The sequence below is a fragment of the Thermobia domestica genome, chromosome 14 (genome assembly GCF_964235325.1).
Source record: "Thermobia domestica chromosome 14, izTheDome1.hap1.1, whole genome shotgun sequence".
In the NCBI taxonomy this organism is placed as follows: Eukaryota; Metazoa; Arthropoda; class Insecta; order Zygentoma; family Lepismatidae; genus Thermobia; species Thermobia domestica.
In genome coordinates, this window is record NC_137467.1 from 173,312,193 (window position 1) to 173,336,822 (window position 24,630).

The following is a 24,630-nucleotide window of genomic DNA, read 5'->3' on the forward strand; positions in this document are numbered from 1 at the left end:
TCGATAACTTTATTCGCACACTGCTCCTAATAGAGGTTCGCATACTATTCATAAAATAAACACGAAACACAATTTGCAGAATTGGATGTAATGCAGAATTATTTATTCCTTTATTTAGAAAATAATACAATACAATAAACAAAATATAGTTACAACATTTTCCCGGAAAGTGATTTAATAACACACAACACGCAACGTAACGTGAATAAGATGTTCTGTACAATACACTGTTCCCTCTGTTTGTTGTTATCTGTTTTATTTCCGTATCCATTATCCAGCTGTGAGAAATAACAGTACGTGTGTGTTCATCTCACTTTACACGGCGCAACAGGTGTTCATACAATTCATCTAACAATCAGCCATTCTTTGTGAGTTGTCACTGAAAAAAAATAGTAATTCTGTCTATTTGACACATGCAAATGAAGTTAATGTGAGTATTTCTCCATCCACCACCCGCCACCTCCCCCAATTGTCACTGTGTGTATCGGGGAACCAACCAGTGTGTAACAAATTATATTAGTCATCTCTCTCACTTTCACATGTAACACCTTTTAAACCTATTATAATGATTAGGGTCAAATACATATTACATGTGTTGTGTATTGTGGATAATAAAGTTATATTCCAATCCAGGTGTGTTCAGTGTATTGTGATGGGATTAGAGAGAGAGAGAGAGAGAGAGAGAGAGAGAGAAAGATATTTATTTATTCATTTATTATGAATTCTATCGATGAAAATCAACCTGCAAAACATCTTTTCATTTGTGATGTGTTAATCCGCGTAAAAATCTAACCAGAAACATACAATAAACACGTGATAATTCAATACACAGATAGTTATCAAAATAATGGAAACTCTCCAATAACAACAACAACAATAACAAAAGATACTTAGAAGATAAATCCAGCGTTGGATTACCTTTAGACCGTAGCACAGCTCAGGCGCCCACCCAGAAATGTTTGCTGGGAGGGGTCGAAACCTAACACACGGATAGTCCTTGATATACTTGCTTCAACTAACTACCGGTATGCATTCGCAACTTATCCTCTTTGAAAGTTGCAGACGTCTCCCATTTTATGCTACAAATATCTGGCCGATTGCATTTACAAATATGTTCTACACTGCTTCGCGTACTGTTCATTATAACCCAGCTCAGTACTAATAAAACCTGTATCAGTGCACGATTGTTCAGTGCAGGTGCACTCTCAGAAATTCTTGATGGGTGGATCCTAAGTTTGGGGGATGGGGGTCAAATATCACAAGCCACTTTGTAGTATTGACCGGTGTTATACTCCACCTGAAAATACTATAAGTAGTTGTTAAGTACTGTCACACTGTCACCTATACTCTCAGAAATAAGCAATAAAATTAGATAGATTGCTTTTATTTAAAAAAAAAAAGAAGTATAGAGGTGAAGTAAAAGATCAAAGTTTTAGGCTACAGCAATCATTTCTCTGTTAATCAAGTATATTTTTATTTTTTTTTTTAAATAGTAAATGTATATCGATTACAAATTTTGGGGGGCGGGCCCGGTGGATCCCCCACGTGGGTGCGGCGCCTGGTTCAGTATTATAAAGTCAAAAATAGTTTTGGGCTGGAGTGTTTCTTTTATTTTTATAAGTATTTATATCTTCAGAACCATGCTTTGTCGTTTCGGGATCCTGGCTCAGCACCGTTGTAGGACCTTACAGCTAATATTGAGAAACTTAACCCTTTGGGGATCCATGGTACAATTTTTGTACCATACGGGTGTTTCATGGTACATTGCGTTATAACTCTTCTATTTGAGCTTTTTCGTCCGGGTTTTTTTGTTTTTCAAGTCCAGAGGCATTGTAGAAGACATTACGTATGGTTTCAGACCGTCCTGCGTCCAGACATAGGAGGTGATGACGTCATAATTTTGAAATATATATTTTCCCTTATGAAGCCTATGTTCATTATTTTTTGGCGGGCTTATTTTTTCACGTAGAAGATTGAAATTTTGCACAAACATTCAGTCCACCGAGTAGTATTTGCCAGATTCCCCCCCTGATTTCTGTGTTAAAACATGGGGGAACGAGCGCGGCAAAGGGTTGAAAAAAGAGATATTTTACCCCAAAAATCCCGTTTTTCAAGATTTTCCCGCCTCACAGACATGATGGGGACACGTGAGTCATACCGCCTGAAAGGCAGTTCCATTCTGAAGAGAATGACGGTCGAATTATTATCCTAGGGTAATTAGGGATGTCTCAGGGAATTTTTAAAAAAATATACTTCTATATAGGGAAAAATGGGACATGGTCGGTATATTTTTTTTTTTTGGCGGGCTTACTTTTGCACCTAGAAGATTGAAATTGTGCATAAACATTCAGCCCACCTAGTAGTATTTATCAGATTTTTTCAGATCTCTGCATTAAAACAGGGGGGTCCAGAGGGGAAAACGTTGAAAAAAGGGAATTTTAGACCCAAAAATCCCGTTTTTCAGGATTGTCCCGCCTCACATACATGATGGAGACACGTGAGTCATACCGTCTGAAAGGCAGTTCCATTCTGAAGAGAATGACGATCGAATTATTATTCTAGGGTAATTAGGGACGTGTCAGTGAATTTTTATCAAAATATACTTCTGTATAGGGAAAAATGGGGCATGGTCAGTACATTTTTTTGGCGGGCTTATTTTTTCACGTAGAAGATTGAAATTTTGCACAAACATTCAGTCCACCGAGTAGTATTTACCAGATTTTTTCCGATTTCTGCGTAAAAACAGGGGGTCCAGAGGGGCAAAAGGTGAAAAAAGGGATTTTTAGACCAAAAAAATCCCTTTCTTCTGGACTGTCCCGCCTTACATACATGATGGAGACACGTGAGTCATACCGTCTGAAAGGCAGTTCTATTCTCAAGAGAATGATGGGCGAAACATGACCCTAGGGTAATTAGGGATGTCTCAGGAAATTTTTTCCCTGAGATCATGGTGTTTTGCGGTAATTTGGGGCATTGTGGGGATTCTTGATAAAATTTCTCCCGCCCTTACAATTCAAGATAGAAACTTGAAATTTGGTACACACATTTAGTTTACAAATTACTGTTTATCAGATTTTTTAGAGATCTCTACGTTCACACAGGAGGGAGGCAGAGGGGCCCACAATTTGACAAAAAAAAAATCCCCTCAAAATTTTCCCTTTGACATCAATTTTTCCTCTCCTGGTATATGGTATGGGCATCAAGTGATGGGCTTGATTTGAAAGCCAGCTCTATTCTGAAGAGAATGAGGTATGAACCATGATCCTAGGATAAATAGTGACGATGCAGTAGCTGCTTGACTGAAAGTCTAAAAAATAGCCCAAAAAGCCAGGATCCGGAAAGGGTTAATTACAACAAGTAGTTTATCTTATTTAAACCTTTTTATAATTTTTCGTATCATATTAATTCAAGTACGAATTCGAGTTAATTTGAATATCATAAGCAGTTTATGTTTTAATCTGACTTTACACAAAGTTTGGAAATTTTTTTACAGGTAAAGCACTGCATAGGCAGAGTACATAAAATGCCCGCAGGGAGGGCAGAAATGTAGCGGAAGGTATACGGATTTATATGACGTATATCTACCTAATAATTGTAGCGTTCAGCATATACTTACCTGAGAGATATAATATAGGGTATAAAGTATTTTTCCTAAACGATCGAGCGTATACGTACCAAAACTTCTAGCGTTACGTCATTGAGACAGGTAGAGGTAAATGGAAAGCATAATAGAAGATGAAGAAGATGCTAGATGGTAAACAACACGGCACCATCGCTGTCTTCATTCCCCAAGTTTCTTTCTGTAGGAGTATTTCCATTATTTTGTTAACTATCTGTGTATTGGGTCACGGCGAGTTTACTATATATGTTTTGATAGATTTTACGCAGATTAATACATCACAAATGAAAGGTGTTTTGTATCTTGATTTTCCCTGATAACTCAGGAAAGATATGAAATAAAGGAGCTAAGCCAGGAGTGAAAACCACAGAGAAAACATGCCACGTAAAAACCTAGACTTAGGCCGGCTATATATTGACCAGAGGACAGACTAGCTGAGCCGAGGTTCAGTACTGTGAGTAATGCTACGAACCCTTGTACTGCATATTCACTTGAACATTCACGAGACAAAGGCCTCTCTGACGTTGTGAGCGGTCCCGGGTTCGATTCTCGGTGGGGGCACTAGGTCGAAAAAGTCTACAAAGCTTTTTCCGGCCAGCCATCCTGAATGAGGTTTTCTTTATTCACACCAGATACCACGCTGCTTCTTCCCTTTCCCCGGATAGTGTGCTCGCCGAGGGAAATCATCCCTCAAACGTGACGGGCTAAATGACCATAGATACCGAAAGCCCAGGAATCTAAATCCTAAATCCTAATTCCTAATCCTAATCCAACGTTGTGACTGAGACAGTCAATGCACTCAGGTATCTCCACAACCTCTCCTCATTCTTTCTGCCTCGCTTTGGCTGGTCTGCCTCTGATCAATATGCACTCGACTTTAAACTAGGGATGGGCAAAACCGGTTTTTATAAAAACCGAAACCCGAAAAACCGACATTTCGGTTTTCTCCGAAACCGGTTCAGTTTTTCACCGAAACCGGTTTCGGTTTTCTCCAAAACCGGTTCGCTTTTCACCGAAACTGGTTTCGGTGAAAACTTTTCGAAAACACATAAAACTATTTCTGTGGAAATGGATTCGGTTTGCGGAGAACAACGAAACATCATTCTAGTCAGAAATAGAACAAATTTTGGGGAAAAACCGGAATCGGTTTTGAAGAAAACCGAAACCGGATCAGGTGAAAAACCGAACCGGTTTTGAAGAAAACCGAAGAACGGTTTTTTGGGCCCACCACTACTTTAAACAGAAACCATATGATGACGATGGTGTTAGGAATCATCTTCACAAGTTTACGCAGACAATTTTGCAACACCGTATATAAAAAAAAAACTTAATTTTACAAACTACTCTTAATTAATAGAAATAACATTAATATTATTAACAATTAGTGTTCATATAATGCAGAGATCTATTTTTAATAATTAACATTAATAATGCCTTGCAGTTAGTTGGCAATGATGTTCAGAGTCTCTGGCCAGGAACCAAGAAGTCTGTTTGTTAAGTCGAAAACGCTAAATGTGTGAAGCAACTCATGGGAAAGTTTATCTTCCGTTCCAATGCAAGAAGCACATGGGTTTTTGGATGGAGGGAATGCAAGGGGGTGGGTGTATAATCTTGGATCGCAAAGCAGCGAAAACTTGCTTGCAGTGTGCAGCTGTCAAAGAACGTGACAGTTATATCACTTCCAGAAGAGGAGAGTCTTTCAAAATTTTACTTGGCATCACTGCCGATTCTCTTAACTCGCACATCACAAACACCAGGCCTCAAAGAATTAAAACGTTTCTCTCGTCTTCTCAAAGCTCAACGAAAACCAATTAACTGTTTCCTGTTTTATCTAATAGGTACCACAAGGTTTCTTTGTACAATCTGTGACAAAAATGGTTTTCCCGACGAGCATTAAATGAAAGATTAAGGTGGCTGTGAAGGAATGAAATCGACAACAGATGGTAGCACATACACTTTATTTTTTTACACTTTTTTTTTCCAGAGTTTCAATATTCACAGTAACTTAGTTAAATTCAAGAAATGGAAGTTGAAACTTACCGTATTTATTTCCAAAGATAAGAAGAAAAATCATTAAATTTGGATTTTTTTTTTTTTTAATGTTCGAGAAAAGATGATAGATCGTCTCTACCAGTTATAACTAACTAACTCTAGGCCCGTGGCATATGGAACACGGAGGTTCAATGCCGCGTTCACAAAAGCAATCCACTGACATCTATCCTTAGCCAGCAGAATCCAGTTTCTACTTTGTATTCCTATTTCTGCGAGATTCATCTTAATATTGCCCTCCTATCTGCGCCTTGGTCTTCCTAATGATCGTTTATCGATTGGACTTTCAGTTAAGGCTTTGAAAGCGTTCCTACTTTCTTTCATTCTGGCTACATGACCTGCCCATCTGACTAGACTTAATGACCCTAACAATGTTTGATAAACGTTTTAAATTATGCAGTTATAATGTTTCCGCCATTCCCAATTCGCGTTCCTCTTGGCTCCATATATTGGTCTCAAAATCTTGTTTTCAAATACTTTCAGTCTACGTTCTCCCTTCAGAGTAAGCGACCATATTTCGCAACTGGCATGATTATCGTTTAAGGTTCAAACTCCTCGACAGAATTCGCGACGACAAAAGAGTTTGAACTGAATAATAGTAACACGAATTCCCTGCTTTTAGTCGGCATTTAATTTCTTCGTGAATATGGTTTTGGTCTGTTAATACTGATCCTAGAATTTGAAAGAGTTTTACGCTCCCATAATTTGCCGTATTACGATCCTGACGAACTTCCATTTATTTACGTAGTTTTATCTGCATTTACTTCTAAACCCATGTTGCTGCAAGTGTTTAATTAGACCTCTGGATTTCTTTCTATTGTTCTTCTGTCATTCCCTATTAGATTTACACCATCAGCATACGGCATACTTTGGTGAATGCCATTCAACTCTAGCATGGTGTCTGCTGACAATTTTTGATAATGCGTTTAAGTGTAATGTGTCAATTTTATAAATTGCTGTAGGGCTAGACCCAATAGTAGAAGACAGTGACGATGCTACAGGGAAGCAAGGGGCCACTCGTGTTGGCCATCGTCCGCCCCCTCCCCCGACTGATCCGCTCAGATAAGTTGTATTGTAGTGTAGGCCCAGCAATATAAAAGTAGGCCTATTATTTTTGGTATACAAAAACTAGTTGCCCCCCAAAAATGTGTTTGCCCCTCTGCTTGCCCCCAAGAAATTAAAACTGGCGTCGTCACTATTAGAAGATTTTCGAATTTAGTAATTGTCTCAACCTTGACAAATATTGGTATTTTCTTTACTGGTAGTGCAGCACAACCAGCGTTGGATTACCAATTTGGCATACAAGACACGCAGACTAGGGTCGAGAGAACTGAGATGAGCCACAAAAGAAAGAAAAAAAAACTCAACATTTAGAACAATTCATTTTTCTAAGTTATTATTGTTATAAAGTCAACGGTACGCTGTCAGTACAACTGTCAATGATATACTTGGACGATTTCATCAGTGAACAGCTTATTACTTGGTGGTTGTAGTGGTGCTGAGGGATCTTCGACCCATAAATTGTTTAGGACTGGAAGATGCCTAAATCCGCCACTAACTATAATATAAGATTGATCATACTTCATTGCTTGTAGGATCTCTACGCGAAAACACTTAGGCTACGCGAAAACACTTAGGCTGGCGGAACCGGTTTTTCGGATCCAAGTCTGGAACCGGTTCTTCGGATCCAGGTTTGGAACCGGTTCCAAAGATCCGGTTCTGGAACCGTGTTTTCAGATCCAGGTCTGGAACCGGTTCCTAAGATCCGGTTCTGGAACCGGGTTTTCGTATCCAGGTCTGGAACCTGTTCTGAAAACCGGATCTCCAAAAAGCGGTTCGTCGCGGAACATGTTCCTCAGGAACCGAAACTTCGTGGCTATCTTTACTCGAGATGACATGAAAATGATGTCTAGTTTTCAAAAGTGTTATCCCTGGCTGTTTTTGGTCTTCCAGATCTATTGTGCACTGCACCTGTTTCTTTAAACCGCTTAAGCACATTAGCAACACTAACTTGAGATACTGGCGACCTATGGGCGATGTATTTAATCGAAGTCACTGGTAATATCCCGTGAACTCCTTTTGGCGGAAATGAGGAAGATCTCAATTCGTTCCTTAGGGTATACCATCCTTTTCTTCGTCATTATCACCTGCAACAAAAGAAATATGATATCAGATATCACAATTTCCATACATTGTCATAAATCATCATCACTTATTAAACATTGCATCAATAACTTAGTAGAGACTAAATATGTGAACAATTGACATCATATTCGTGCTTCTGCTGACATTCTAGCCTTAAATTATGTGCCACACATATACCTCTCGATTAAAAATTAACCTTAATCCAATATGGTGGATACCAAGATGGCCGTCGCCGTGGTCATCTACAGCAATCAAGTTCCCCCTACCATAGAGTATTACTATATCGTCAAATCATGCCAATCTCTGAACTGCACGTCTCTAGCACGACTGCTAAGGGACTTTCGGAACACCCTATATTGATCTTGCTAACGTTAAGGTACGTGTAAACGCTTGACTATTGCCAGTAGATGGTAGCACATTTGCACTATTTTTCCAGTCTATTTTGTAGGGAGTGAAAATATTAAAAATAATTCGCCTTACCTAAATCTAATGTAAGGTATGAATATTCAGACTTTCATTTTTGGGAGCATGTCTCTCAAGACTAAAATTATTTGGAGCATGTTTCTGAAGAGTAAAATTATTGGGAATATGCCAATGTTTTTGAAGAGTAAAATTATTGAGAGCATGTTTCTGAAAAATAAAATTAAGTACTCTCGACAATAAAAGAAACAAAATATCAGAAAATATAAACAAATTCTTTTGACGCCATTTAGTTCAGGTCTTTATCGTCTTCCTTCTACGGCTATCTACCCATCTACTACTAGGGCCCATAGATATATATTATACAACTGAAAATATTGTACGATACAAATTTATCATATTTGTTGGCAACACTGATGGGCATCTAACGACAGATACGACGTTTTCTTAATGAGAGAGACGTGGTTGTCTCTCAACTGACTGTCAAACTACGTTACATTTTGGTTTCTCCCTTGTTACTTTTCTTTTAAAAGTTTTTTTCTTTTTTTTCATCCATAAAAAATGTGGTTTCGTCAGATGTTTCCATAAGCCTGTTGCATCAAAACTATTTCTCCATCCATTATTAGTGTTTCTTTCTTTCTTTCTTTCTTTTTTTCTCTTTCTTCGTTTTGATTGGTGGAGACTTCCCACACAAACAGTCCACACGTGTGATCTATAAATTTTTACTTCAATATATTTAGCTATATTTTGCTAGTTCATATGTTTGTTATTTACGTCTCAAGCCAAAGTAGGTCTGGTCTGTATTCAATCATAGAGTATATGCTTAAGAGGCCTTAGGTTTGATTTGCGGTGCTACTACAAGATTTTTTTTCGATGTTCACTTAGCGTTGTGAGGCAATTAGAAATGAAAATGAAATATTTTAGTTTAACTTTCCATGATTATGCCTTTTAGGCTATGGAACACGATAATTAAAGCAAGTGAATGATTATGAAAGAATTGGTGGTATGAAAAACTGGGAGGAAAGGGAGAACCCCGAGAAAATCCACGGACACGTTGTTGTCCACCACAAACTTACTTGGTCGAGAATCGAACCGGGACACCGCGTACCAGAGGTAAGCATCCTACCACTGATCCACCAGGAATATTTTTATATGAAAGTATTTTTTTTAATATTAAAAAATGTGCCTTCTTTGCTAAAACAACATATTCATTTTTTTAAAAAAAATAAGTAAACCTAGTGACGTACATAAGAGGAAATTTCGGGTTTTAATCCCTGTTTGAACAAGATATTTTGGAAAATAAATATGCAGTATATTATATTGAGATACAGAACGTATACTAAAATCACACTTGTCTTAAAAGGAAATCGAGTGCTTATATCCCCATAACGAAATTCTGCATACGCCACTGAGTAACTGACATGGCAATCTGTATTTGAAATTTACCGATATATGAAGTGAGTCGCAAGGCTAACCCCTTACCGCATGCCGTGCCATATATGGCACATATCCTTTTTTCACTTATTTTTTTGATTTATCAAAGGCATCAAATGACTGTTTTGTCTGCTGTGTGAGATATTGACGTATATGAATTAGATATTTTGGTGTCATCTGGCATGTTCTTTGTAAGTTGTAAGGGTGTCATATATGACACTTACTTATTTCTCGTCGGAATTAAGTGTAAAATCTAAAATTCAAGTTTTAATTTATTTTTCAAGTTCCCATATCAGGATTTTCAATACTGATTTTTTTTTTCGCTAAAAGAAAAAAATCATGCAGAAAGGGGTTAAAAAGAGTCTAAAAGTACTGAGTAACATCGCGAATGTACTGTAAATAAATCATAAGATATCTATTCGAAAAGAAGCTTAGAATTTATAGTCTGGTCAAAATAGAGTCTAACTTAGATATTCAAAATTGTCAAACGAAATCATCTTCAAAATGTAGTAAAAATTTATCGTGGGTAAATGCACAAGAAATTCGCTCCACACTCAAAAGAAAGTCCTGTCAGATTTGGGAGGAATCAATACTTCTGTGATCTCTGAACGCATAAAGCATTTTAGAAATTAGACTTAAATGGGGGTATGTATTCAGAGACAATTCGTTAATCAAACGCTAGTCTTGTGATTAGTATCGTATTAATTCTGTACTAAGGAGGATCTCAGCTCACACTAAGTGGGCTTTGTGATCAATAAGCACAGTATGCGTGGATTTTGTCTGCTTTCTTCCGTTTCGTCCGAGTTTCTGCATTCCACCATTCCGTTCGTTATCACCATCTCCCTTAACCTCGAAGAATAACCGTAGGACTTTAACTCCTTCAGTGTGGGTGGCGAGTTAACTTGTATCTTCAAAACGCACCTGCTGTGCGGATGGCGTATATATACGCTTTCCTTTTGCTTTGGCTATTTTGTATTGCGTATGGCGAATATACTTGCCCATAGTATGAGTAATGTTATCCTGACAATATTTAGCGAGTTTGCGCTCAGCTGGTTTCAATTGTTGCTTAATTAAAAGAAGAAGGGGAAAATGAAAAGAATTAAAATAGAGTTTGGGCTTCGTCAAATACAGTTTTCATTCTTTATTTTGTTTGAGAGCAGACAGCACAGTAATGGGTTCAAAACTAGGGATGCGCACGAGACGAGTCGAGACAGGATTTTCCTGACAAAATTCGAGTCGAGACACGGCTCGTCCAATAGAAAAATATACATTTTTCGAGTCGAGACATCACTTTTACAGCACATTTTCGAGACGAGACAGCCACAAATCTTGTCTCGTGCGCATTCCTATTCAAAACGATATTTCAACGATGCTGACATCGAGGAAGAGTTATTAAGTAGTGTTTCTGATGTAAGTGATTTTGAAACAGATTTAGAATCAACATCCAAAGTTCTCAAAAAAACTAGACTTTTTACAGCGGTTCGCATCTGAAAATTACGCACTGAAGGGGCTAAATACAAGAAAAGAGACCAGAAGAGAGTCGTATTTAAATGCCTTTATATACGAATATTCATTCTTCATGTTAAACTGTATGCTATGTGGACAACCATGGGCGTTACTTGTATAATCAGATGTATCAGGATATCTCATGATAATATTGTGACTGATTGCATGCAATATGGACATCCATTGACACTACTCAAATAGCTTTCAAAATTTAACCCTAGAAACACCAAGATATTTTATATACAGAAATAACCAAGGTGTGTCCATTGGACCCATACTTATCAATACATGGTATTAACTTATTTTTAAAGGATTTTGTTATAGAATATTAGTGCTTTACAATGTTTAGGTTAGGTTAGTTTCGGTTAGGTTAATTTTAGCTTACACTAAAAAAACCTGGGTTAATGTATAAGAGTCCAATGGATCCACCTTGGTGTTTTTAAGGGTTAAGTGAATCGCGAGAGCATAGGACAAAATTGGGGCAAATTGTATGCAATTTATCACATAGTTTATAAATTCTTTAATTACGTTCAATTTAACTTAAATCGTTGTGTAACTCCGAAGCCTTTGTTCAAATTTTATTGAATCGTGCAAAGAACTCATAACATACAATGAGTGCCAGTGTTGGCAATTTTAGGTAAAAGTCGCTACCGTATATCTAGGGATTCGACTTCCAGAATAGCAACAAAAAATATTTCCGATTACCGACTTTTTTGGGCGATTTTTAAATGCCGATTTAGCGATTTATTTACAAATCTATCGACTTTTGTATTGTGAACAAGTCAAGCACTATTAGTTAGGAGCACTTTTTATATGTTCGTTTTCCTTTGAATCAGCCCAAACGTCAATAAGTTCGGCAAATATATAGCCTATATTCCGTGTGAAATCTCCGGATATATCTATATATCTATATATCTATATCTATATCTATATCTATATCTATCTATCTATCTATCTATCTATCTATCTATCTATCTATCTATCTATCTATCTATATATATATATATATATATATATATATATATATATATATAGAGAGAGAGAGAGAGAGAGAGAGAGAGAGAGAGAGAGAAAGAGAGAGAGAGAGAGAAACGGAATATCAGGAATAACTTTTTTTTGCGACTTTTTACCTCCCATTTAGTGACTTTTTGTGTCAACATATGGCAACACTGATGAGTATAAAATGAAAGGTTTTAGTAGGGAGAAGTTATCATGAACAATTTTGCACACGCTTTGCATGGAAAGTTTAAATTAAACACATTTAATCAACAGAATGGACCATTCAAATACATCAAGCAGAGATATTGTACTATGATACAACCATTGGTAAATAAACGATTTTAATGTACAATATTAAACTGTAATAAACGTAACGTGACGCCAAAATTAGAACTAGAAGTAATTGTAAAATTTCTGTAATGTGTAATAAATATGATATATACAAAAAGTAGAACGATTATGATCACAAATCATTGGAATCTGTAGCAGTAATTACGCATATAATTACCGAATTAATCAAATTTGCAGTAATATATACAGTATAAAGTCTTAATTTTAAGGGATATTGTTCTCGTTTAAGACGTCTGAGAAGAATGAGACGAAGAAATCTAAATCGAAATTAAGATTGGGAAATAGGTCGCATTTTAATTAAAAAGAAAGCGAATTAAAAAAAAAAGTATTCTTATTTTCACGGTTGCCCATTGAGCTTAGCGAAATCTAAGGGAGTAGTTGGTTGATTCCTTGATTCTATTTCTGCTATAGGGAGAGAAAGAGATCGGTTAATTAGGCCAGAAATTGCCAACGGTTAATTAGGCCTGGAATTGCCAATTAAGGAATTATTGCGTAAGGTTCAACGGGTGCGGCTTAGCGTATATCTGTGAAATGCCAGTTTCTAAGAATGAATTAAACAAACACGTCTTTCTCTAATTGTTGTTTGTTGAATAGGTTCTTTTCGTAGACGCATGCTTGAAAGAATACCACCATCTGCTTGCCTTTACGAGTTTTGGTGAAAGAAGGCAGAAATCATTTGGAGTTGAAAAGGAGAGAGAACCAGTTAAAATAATCAAAGTTTTATTTTTTTTAAATAAAAAGAAAAAACAAAGATTATTTCTTGAAAGGATTTTTTAAATAACAAGAAAAATTTTAACTTTCACTATTCGAATTTTTATACATTCTTTTCTACAAGTAAAGATAAAACCTTTTTCATTCTAACGTAAGTTTAGAAGTTCACTTTTATACGAAAGAAGCTCAGAATAAAACTTGAAAGATACTGAAAAGAACTTGGAAAGAGCTTTTGAAGGGATATACAAGAACCACTTAAGAACAACCTGCAGTTTCCCGCAACCACTTTCATTTTATTTTATTTTTTTTTTTCTCTCTCTCTTCTTGAATCATAAGTTTTAGTTTGGAAAGAGGACTATGAGAAAACATCACAATAGAACTTTGGTGATTTCTATCCTAATAAAAGTAAAATAATGTCTGTCTAGGCTTAATAAAGGGTGTCCCATTAAGCCTAGACTTTTGAAATGCCTGCCATTTGTGTTCTAGTAAGTTAGCAGCACTGAATATTACATGATTTTCAGACGTTGTCTTAGTCAATCCAAGGATCTTATAAAATACAGGATCTGCCCTTACAACATAATCTTGAAGTCATACGTCACAGTTTCGCCACCCCTACTAAGCCCACTCCGCCCAATAAAATCACAACGTTTTGAGCCAACAATCGTGGCGGAAACGAAAGTAGCCAATTAGATGATGGCGAAAACGAGAGTAGTCAATCGGACTTGCCGATGCTCTGTTGGTTTTCGACCTCATTAATTTAATAGGATGAAGATACATATAGGCATATCCTCTATTTTATAACATCCTTGGTTCAATCCTTGTAGTGGTTAGTAGTCATGTAGCGCCGAATAGCGTATGATTGTTATCTATTTTCTGTACGGGTAGGAATGGAGCGTTTCATGACAGAACAGTGTGTTGTCATAGTGAAGGCATATTACAAATATGGTGAATATTGTACAGAGACCGTTTCCAAACTCCGAGGAATGTTTGCGACAACGTAATGCACCGAATAAGTCAACTGTAATTAGATTGATTGCTAAATTTAAAAAAAAAAACAAAAAAAAAACGGTTTGGTTGTGGCCATTTAACCCTCGGTGCGTCCTCATGTTAGTCGTTCTGCGGAAAATATCACCATCGTAAGTGATAATGTTGCTGTTCCGTTGTGAAGCGCTGCATTCCTACCCGTACAGAAAACAGAAGACGATCATACACTATTCAGCGCTCTGTGACTACTAATCACAAAGGCAACAGATGAAAATAGCGTAACGTTCAGTGCTGCCAACTTACTAGAACAGAAATGGTTGGCAATTCAATAGTTGTATTCTTTTTGGGACACTCGGTATAACTAGCAAATGCGATAACACTTATCTTATGTGTTTCTGCGGACAACATTTTTGCATAGTTTCTTCTGCATCTTTCATTTAGAATTCGTCTAACTTGTAAGTTTCGCACGAAATCGAATGCTTTGTAGTGCCTCTTAGTGGGACCATTTCCACCAATTTTTCTTCCATTCTAGGTCAAACATCTAAAAGCACTGAATTACGTCTTTAGTTATTTTAAATGAAAACAGTTTAAATACCGAATTTCATGTCCCTAAACTTCAGGGATTTCGATGTATCGACAACCCCTGTTCCCCGTTCCTTCCAAGTCGAATTAAAAAAAAAAATCCTTCCTTAGTGGTACCTTAGGTCAGAAATTCTATTGCTGGTCAAGATTCTAGCAGTTTGACCTAAGCGTGATGACCAAACTATAGATAGGGTGGGCGGACCGCCATTAGCCCTCTAGAAACTTTTGGTTATTTCGTAAGGTAAATATATGTTTACAATATGAGAAGTGAAGAAATGTTTATACGTATGTACAGACGTGTTCATATTTTTAGACTCACGCTCGAAAAATGCAAAATTGATGTAGGAGTCCTAATTTCAGTTCTAGGACATTTAATTTAATGGTAAACCACCAAGATAGGATCCTTTATTTGTTTACTGTACAGTTGAAGTGGTGATATCACCGGTGAACAGCAGATGGTATTAGTGAGGGAGGGAAATTCTGAAAGTGGTGTTTCTGTTGTAGATAGCTATTGTGGTTCCTATCAACAAGTTTCAGTCTGAAGTGTTGTAGTTGCTGTCGTAAGAAGTTAACGGCATTCAAAGCGTTCAACAGTTCGAATGGGCCAGTTTAAAATGATCGTGACGTGTTTCGTGTATCAATCTTTTATTCTGTGTAGTCGTGTATTTGTAGCATAATGGGAAAAGCAAAAGACCTTTCTCCGCGTAAAATGGAAGTTAACAAAATACTTCTGGTGGAAATAAGATATACACAGCAATACATTGCTAGTAGAGTTGGGATAGAACGAAAATCTGAGAGTGGAATCTCTGTTGAAATGAACAAGATCCAAAATAGGGTTGGGAAGTGTGGGCAAAAACCAAAGCTATCGCTAAGAGGTATCAGAAAACTAAAAAGATTGGCTCTGGGAAACAGAAGTGCAACTTCTAATAGACTCAAGCATAAAAATGGCTGAGTATGAAGCAGACATTTGGCCTGAAAGTGTTCGAAGGACGAGGGAATAAAAGCAGACGGTCAAGAAAGAAAACAAAAATTGGAGTCTATTCCAATCATGGCAAAGAAGTGCCTCGAATGGGCACGTTGGTCTAGAATATTGGACTGCTGACGATTGAAGAATACTGTACTTCAGTGATGAATCATGTATGTTTGTGTCTGATTGAATGTTCACAATATGTGCGACGTTGACCTAGGAGGAATTCAAGTTGGCATGTCTTTAATAAACCGTGAAGCATCCTACTTCAGTCATGGTCTGGGGATGTGATATCTGTCTTCGGGCCTGGAAGACTGTATATAGTAGAGAGGACAATGAAGCACGACCATACCTACAAGTTCTTCAAGAAGAACTGCATTCCCAGAGTGCACCCTGGTTTGATGACGTACAATTCATCTTTATGCATGATGGAGCCCCATGCCATCGGGCCAAAGCTGTGACAAAATTCTTCGAAGACAACGAAATTAGTGTTCTTCCGTGGGCAGGCACTAGTCCTGATATGAATCCGATTGAAAACTTTTGGAGCTTCATGAAAGAAAAGCTAGAGAAGAAGCACATTAGAACCAAACTTCAATTGATCAAGGAGATCAACAATTTGTGGTATCACGATGCTGAATTGAAGGCAAAATGTGCTAAACTCGTACATAGGATGCCAGAAAGGATAAAAGACTTAATAAAGAATACGGAATTTCATAAGAAATATTAATCTTTGTGTGAGAGATTAATTTTCTTATAAGTATTCCATTTCATTTTTTTTTTTTTCAATTTGGATATACACATTTTACAGTAATTATATTTGAATGTTAAGTACGCATTTGTTTTATTGATATTGAAAAGCATATGCCACACCCACTAGAAATTAGGACAAAGTTACAAAGTAGTAATTTGAACAAAGTTCGAACATATTTTCTCACGCAATATTGTAAGAACAGTAAAATATTCAGAAACTGAATGTTGAGTCTAATAATTTGAACTCGTCTGCATTAATCAATAAATTAAATCAAACTGAAGAAAATAACACACTTTTTCGTAATATTCGTGAAAATCGTAGAAAAAATCTAAGTTTTACTGCGCTAAAAGTATGTTATTCTTGGCGATAATAACTGACAGTTATATTTGTTGGAATCAATTATTTATTTATTTATTTATTTATTTATCGATTATTTATTTATGAATCAATGATTTATTTACTTATTTATTTCTGAATCGATGTTTATTAGTTATGCATCAATGGTTATTTATTTACGAATCCATTATTTATTTATTTATCGATGATTTATTTATTTATTTATGAATCAATGATTTATTTATTTACTTATGATCGATTTATTTTTATGTATCGATGATTTATTTATTTATGAATCAATGATTTACTTATTTATTTATTAATAAATTATTTATTTGTTTATTTATGAATCAATGATTTATTTATTTATATGGTGCACATATATAAAAAGGTACAAAGTTAACCAACAGATTACATCTAATTATTGTTGTTTTTCTTCATCTCATGGTGATATCGTACTTCTAATCAGGCCCGTATCCACGGGGGATCTAGGTGGGCCGGGACTCCTAAAATTTTCAGAGTAGGCTTGCAAATGAACTATAATATGGTTGGATCGGGCCCTCCTAACTTCTAGCGCACCCCTACATTTTTGGGCTGGCTGCCGGCCTTCTTCTAAGAGTAGTGTTGTCAACGAAACAATATGAGACGAGACGACAAGAAAACCTTTCTCTTCTCGTTAAATCTCGTCTCATTCTCGTTTTGTAGATTTATGTTCAATATTTAGGCGCTGTTTTTTTTCTTTCTTTTTTCTTGATCTCATCTAGAAGTTATCTGAATCTTTCCGCGTTACGAAACATGCGCGAATGACGTGATATACATGAGTGTATTGTTTAAAAGACTTGCGTGTCTGTGAAATTTGTCGGCGTCGAGACGAGAGTTCCTTGGTAACAGAGACAACTTGAAAATCGGTTGCTGTACACTTGCATTGGAAGTCAGTAAGCTTGCATACGGCTTGATTGGAAAGCGTGCAGCAAACTGGATTTCAGTAACGAAATTGCATGGGGGCATCCTTGCATTCAGTGTTCCATTCAAGCTTGACGCAAGCTTTTTACGCTGGCGGCTAGTCAATAGCCAATGAACGGCCAATGATGTTATGACGCTCTGCGAAAGATCTAAAGTATTGTTTGCAAGTACAACGAAAGGCAGATATATATATGAAAGCACGTGTTGAAATGGCAAGCGTAGAAAGCCAAAAGCCAAGCACATACCAACTGGCCGAAAGCTTTCTTACTATTTATTTATTTATTTATTTATTACTTCTTTTACGTGGCGAAGTTAAGGCTCTGCAGCGTTCTCCGAGCACTTGTTGGGGTCTTTCGTCTCGACTCGTATTTAAAAGATTAGTTCTCGTCTCGGTTTCGGTTTTAGTAACTACTACTGTTGCTGGATCGATACCTGTATTTTGTGAAATATCATCGAAATATCGAATCCGGTTTATGGCCGCGAAAATACAGACTTAAGGTCGTTGTTGAAGAACTCTGAAACATTAAGCGCACTGGCTAATAATACTTGTTAAAAAAAAAAGAAAAAAAAAAAACTCCAGATGGACGATTCACAATGCACCTGCTAAGATTTAGAATCCTGCTTAGCATTGGTAAAAAAAAAGCGATTGTATTCATTCTTTTTAGACTTGCATATTACAGAAACAAAACAAATGTTTCTTTTGTACTCAACCAAGAATGCGTCAATCTGATTGCACTTCGTTTGTATTAAAGTAATGGGTGGTCCGGTTCAGCGAATAAGATAGCGGCTTTATTACGATTCTAGTCACAAAGAGTGGGCTTTCTTTGAATCCATCTTAAGACCTCAGAAGAAGAGGTTAGAAGTAGGTAGATCTTTCAGAGATTTCTCAGAGAGAGAGAGAGAGAGAGCGCGTAAAGACCTTTAGTAGTAGTAACAATAATAGTAACTGATTGTCAGCTATATGTAAGTGGTTGTAGACTGGTTTAAGGTTAGAAGGGAGAAAAAAAAAATCATGGAGGTTACGTTGCATTATGCTTGACTGAAACTCAGGGTGGCCTTCACTCAGACAGATGGAAAATAACCTTATGTTCTTTCTCGAGATTCAAATGTGAGTATTAACTTATACTGTTCTCAGTTTCTTAATCTCGTTCTTTTTTGTTTCATAACTGTTTCACTACAGTGGGTGGAGTCTTGTATTTCTTTTTACTATTATTATTATTACTATTTTAATTTAAACCATTATGGTGAACGGTTCCTGTGCATAAAATATGGCAAAATATTAACGTCACATTTTAAACTTTTACTACTGTCATTTCTTGCTCTGTTATGTTTATAACTGACGTGTACGAACTGGCTAGCTATGTTTCCATCTTTACCTTTGTTTACGATAAAGCTGCAGCTATTAGTGGTGTTAAAATGTGAAGTATTCTAAACTTCTTCAATTCAGCATTCGATCAAAACACTGCAAAAATAGTTCAAATAAACTAACATTTAATTAGCAACTTGTAAGGGCGCTTTTTTATTATTATTATTATTATTTGCTTGAACATTTGTGTTTGGTTTGGTTATTTTCTGAATCTGGGTTACTGATTCTAGGTATTATTGTTCAAGGTGGAATCTGTACCACTCTATAATATTAATGGTCCCTCTTGTATTACCGTGGGCAATATTTTGAGTTCTTCCTTGTACACCTTTCGTATAGAATGCATCTAAATTCAAAGTCTTTCACAAAATTCGAACGTCTCATGTGAATATCATCCAAAAACAGTTAATTACTCGGATTTGCATATAAGACAAGCATCCCTACCAGACGTCGAATCCAAGGGACCACACGTGTTAGTAACTTCACACGAAGAGGCATATCACTTATTTGGAAGTTTATAGCATCATTGGATTGATTACATCGAATTCAACTCTACTAGTGGGGGGCGCGGTGGCTCAGTGGTAGAGCGTTCACCTCCGGTGTTTGGGGTCCCTGGTTCGATCCCAGCTCGCGCCGTCTGGACTTTGTGGTGGACAAACACCGTGCTCGTGGCTTTCCTCGGGGTTCTCATTTAGGCTAACCGATATAACCGTGGGACGTCAAACTTAAAGATTTCATTTCATTTTTTTCGACTCTACTAGTAAGAATCCCTTTTGGGAGGAAACATTGTTCTTCATTGATTTCTTGGAAGAAAAGTTTTGCAGAACTGATTTCACAACATAGCGAATCAACCAGCTTATCATTCACCTTCTTATCACTTAACCGTCTATCATTCACCTTCTTATCATTCAACTATCTTGTAATTCATCTTCTTATCATTCAATCGTCTTATCATTCACCTTTTCATTCAACTGTTTTATCATTCACCTATCGTTTACCTTCTTACCATTCACCTTTTTATCATGCAATCATCTTATCATTCACCTCGTTATTTAATTGTTTTATCATTCAAACATCTATGATTCACCATCTAATCATTTAACCGTTTCATCATTCAAGCGTTTTTCATTCACCGTCTTGTTATTCACCTTCTTTTCACTTAGCTGTCTTATCATTCACCGTCTTGTCATTCACCTTCTTTTTTTTCATTCAGTTGTCTTATCATTCACCTTGTTATGTCGATTTAACGTTTAATAATTCGTTTACTCCATGTATTTTTGTTCTTGTTCTAAAGCGCAATTAGCGATTTATTATTATTATTATTATTATTATTATTATTATTATTATTATTATTATTATTATTATTATTATTATTATTATTATCCTAACAAATCCCAAGTTATTTTAGGTTACAGATATCACAAGGGGGGATTCCTCGAACCCAGTCTCTATTTTTTTTTATATAATTAAAAGATAAACGAGTTATAGTAGTATATTTTAGCCCAATAAGCATCCATGTGCTCTCGTACATAAAACACATAAGACAGGGAGCTACAATATTCTGTGTTGATGTCGAACTGACAAAAGAGTATATAAAGATAGACACATCGGCCGTCAATAGTACAAAACTGTTGCCTGGTTGGACAGTGTTGTCAGATACATACTTTATTTAATTCGGAGACAAGAGAGATAAAATTACCTTTGATATTCTCGCCAGATAATAGCCTGGTACTTAGGTTCAATTTATTATGATGTTCAAATGAAATGGTTCCAAGCAGTCCCAAGGGGAAGGAGGGGGATCCTCGGATCCACTGCCTTATTTTCTAAGCAATTTCTTAATTATTTTTTAATTACATTACTACTTTGGCAAATTTTCTAAGTAATTGTAACAAACAAATAACTAAAAAAATAACAAGTGCCTGATAACATTTTATAGGAGATTTTAAAAACAAAAATTACCGTATGGGTTCAAGGAGCCCCTTCTCCTCTTGGGTTGTTAGGGTTATTATTTTGAGAATTTGACCCAACTTTGATGATTCATAACTCGTATACAAAAGACCTACACACTATAATAATTCAGGTGCGTAATAATTTCGTCAATTTTTACCATAGTTCGAACTTGGACCCAGATGGGATGACTTCGGCTGAAGTTGCTCGATATGTCGTTCCCTTGTGATTTTTTTAAAAGAAAAGGATTATATAAAGATGAAAAATTAAACAAAGTATTCTGTAGATTAGAGATCGCCAACGTTCTTAAGTTTGAGGGCTACTGTTATATTTAGAAATCACTGGTTCTGCTGATCCGTTCACTAGTCCGCTAGAAGGAATCATAATAACAACGCTGATTGATACCAATCATATCACACAAACCACGAACGGCTACCTCTTACAATTTACCGTCGACGCTTTGGCCACCTCTACCATAGATTTTTATTGATCAAGGTAGAAGGGAACAGGTGCTAACTTAAAGGCAATTGCATGTAATTTTAGAACTCAGCACCTCTGTCACTTTTACGACCCACGACTATGCCACGTAGGATAAAGGAGACTCTGATTATGAGACTGAATGAAATGGTGGATTGAAGAAAGTTGAAGGAAACTCAAGAACACCGAGGAAACCACGCACATGGTGCCTGTCCACCACAAGGCCCATTTGATGCAAACTAGGATCTAACAGTAAGGAGGAACCGCACGCAACAGAGGATATTCAGCGCCTCTATTGATTATCGTAAAGAATATTCTACAAGATTCGTAAGTAATTCAAATGAGTTATGATATATAAAATACATATTTGAGTTGGACACATTTAACATTAATTAATTCCTTTGTAGGCGTTCGCCCCCACCAGTTTATAATTTTATTTTATTTTCTCAAACACGTTGAGTGCCTGATCCATCTTTGCTCTTTTAGCCCAATGATTTATAGCGTACTATGAAACTGGGATTTCAGTGGTTACATTGTTTTTCTCATTTTTTCTTCAGATGTGATTCAATTTTCCTTTTTTTCGAAATGATCTACAAGGTAAACACTGGGGGCAGCCAAAACTCAAATTATATACAGGGTGTTTCAAGAAAAACACTGACAAAGTTTGGGAGGTGATTCCTGACACCAAGATAAGACAAAAAGTATAGACCAACCTGGGTGCACAAATCATATACAAATTTATATATATATATATATATATATATATATATATACAAGTTTAATTTTCAAGAAGGAGGAACGGGCTCTTGTAGACTTGAACAAGAGACCAGTAGAATCATTAGTTCATTTTAAATCAGGGATGCAAATAACAACTTGCCCACTCGCCCGAGGCGAGTGGTTCATCAGTACGGGCGAGCATTTAATATCATACCGAAGATAGGTAAATTATTTCTACTGTGGAATGTGGGCTAGTAAAATTTTGTTGGTTATTATCATCCCTGTTTTAAATTAAACGGAATGATACATAACAACCAATGGGTTTTTACAAGACGTACGTACTCAATAACCGTTAAATAAGATCCTGTAAATATGTTAGTTATTTTCCATTTCGAAATCCCTGCAAATAAATTTATAAATAACCTACATATTCTTTATTGTAATTCAGAAACCTAAATATTACAATACACAGGAGGATATGAAGTTCAGTGATATATGTGGACATACGAAGATATATTAAGGACAAGTTTATCTTATCAGCCATGTTCGATGTTTTGTACAAAAGTGATTTACGAAATGTATTCAACAATTACCTGTTACATTGCATTTTATATCCATAATGTCAACCAAATGAGTCAAATAAATACTTGTAACCAACCTTGGTCATGATGTGAACAATGGTAAACAAAGTTTCTTCATCGAGGAGGCGAAGAAGAAGAAGAAGAAGAAAACGACAACGATAATACTTAACCAGTGATTTACATCGACTGTCGTGTAGCTGAAACAATGTGACATCGCAAAATACTTTCCTGACATTTTCGAACCATTAATGTGTTTGTCTCTGTCTCAAAGAATAAAACTTCTCCATTTGTTTTACGGATTGCTAAATGTTGTGGTAGATTCCGTGAATTTTGCAGTGTCAGAGAGAGGATTTCTTTTTCGTTTTTCTTCTCTGAAGGGTGTTGTGCTGTGACAATTTTTTTCTCTTATTCCTTCCGTTCGGAATTTCTTCGTAGTTAAGACAAATGTCGAGATTTTGCCAAGAAAGACACTAAAAGACTTCTCGAATGTAATTCTTATCGACAAACTGACTTTTTATTTTATATTTAGAAATATTTTTGTTACCGAGACACCGGGATAAGAAGGAAAAGAAATCTAAAGACGATAGGGAACTGTGGGAACGGAGACAAAAGTAGGTTTTCTTCTACATTGATTTACTTTTAAAGGAATTTTTTTCTAAAGAAGCACTTTCATTGGATTTTGTTCTTTACTGAGTCCTCGACAGAAGTTTATGTCAAACAAACTGAAATTGTTGACTTTTGATTTCGTACGTGAAATAACGTATATACTTCCGTACAGGTCAAATTTAGGCACATCACTCTAAATAATTCTTGAATAATTATAATTCTTTCAGTAATTTCTTCCTTATTGTCCTCCAAAAGATTTGCGCTTTGCAACATGACAATACCCTCTTAGCATAGATGAAATTTAAGAAAGTTACCAGAAGCAAATATTGAAAAATTGCAATCTTTTGCGCATAAATCGCCTGTTTATTTGAAGAGTGACATAAAATTCCTAACTTTTCAGGAAAAACGTTTGAAACTTTCAAAACGCAATGAAAACAAATGGGCGCAAGAACGACACAAAGTGCTCTCTAGCGTCCAGTTTTGAAAGCACATATGTGAAATTTTTACCAGAGATAGACATCAGGATTAGCTTTCATTTTCTGTCCGTAAGTCAAAAGAGCGATTTTTGAGTTATGTCACTCTTGAGGTAAACAGGCAAAATATAAAGTCTGGAGGTGCACGGTAAACATTACTGTATAAAAGACAAAGCAACCTGTGCTAGGTGACCACTAAAATCAGAAATGTTAATTAACCGAGTCAGGGCAGGGCGAAGCTGGTCGAACCGCGCTGTAAGTGAGTAGAGACTTAGGAATAAGGCTCTATAATGGTGATTAGCATGTAGAACTCTGCCAAGATGTAAACTACTATCACGAAAGTCGAATAAAATGAGATGAATGGCATGAGTGTCAGTGAAACCGAATAATCCCGATTACCCTTTGTTAGTACCTTTTAAGGGCTTTAATATTTTTTCTCTGTCTGTCTGCGAGTCCATCGAGAGATACCAAATCTTAGGAACTACTTAATGGATTACCATCAATTTTGGCCAGGATGTACAAAGTTCAAAAGTTAAGAATCTAGTTCGCCGATGGAGGTGATCCATCCAACGGAAGTGGTAAAATCAACTATTTCCGGTTTTAACGTTTATTAAACGTTCCAAGAATGCATTTTGTCTCCATCTTTAAC

General features: G+C 36.3%; 1 protein-coding gene and 1 long non-coding RNA gene across 2 annotated transcripts in view; one reads left to right on the top strand and one right to left on the bottom strand.

Annotated features, from left to right (window-relative positions):
- rk (G-protein coupled receptor rickets) overlaps positions 1 to 24,630 on the top strand; it is a 604,059-nt gene that overhangs the window by 124,778 nt on the left and 454,651 nt on the right. The window lies entirely within an intron of this gene.
- Positions 274 to 23,250, bottom strand: LOC145670745 (uncharacterized). Its single transcript, XR_014128408.1, has 3 exons — positions 22,915 to 23,250; positions 7,680 to 7,815; positions 274 to 379 (listed from the first exon to the last, which is right to left on the bottom strand). It is a non-coding gene; the product is annotated as an uncharacterized LOC145670745 (long non-coding RNA).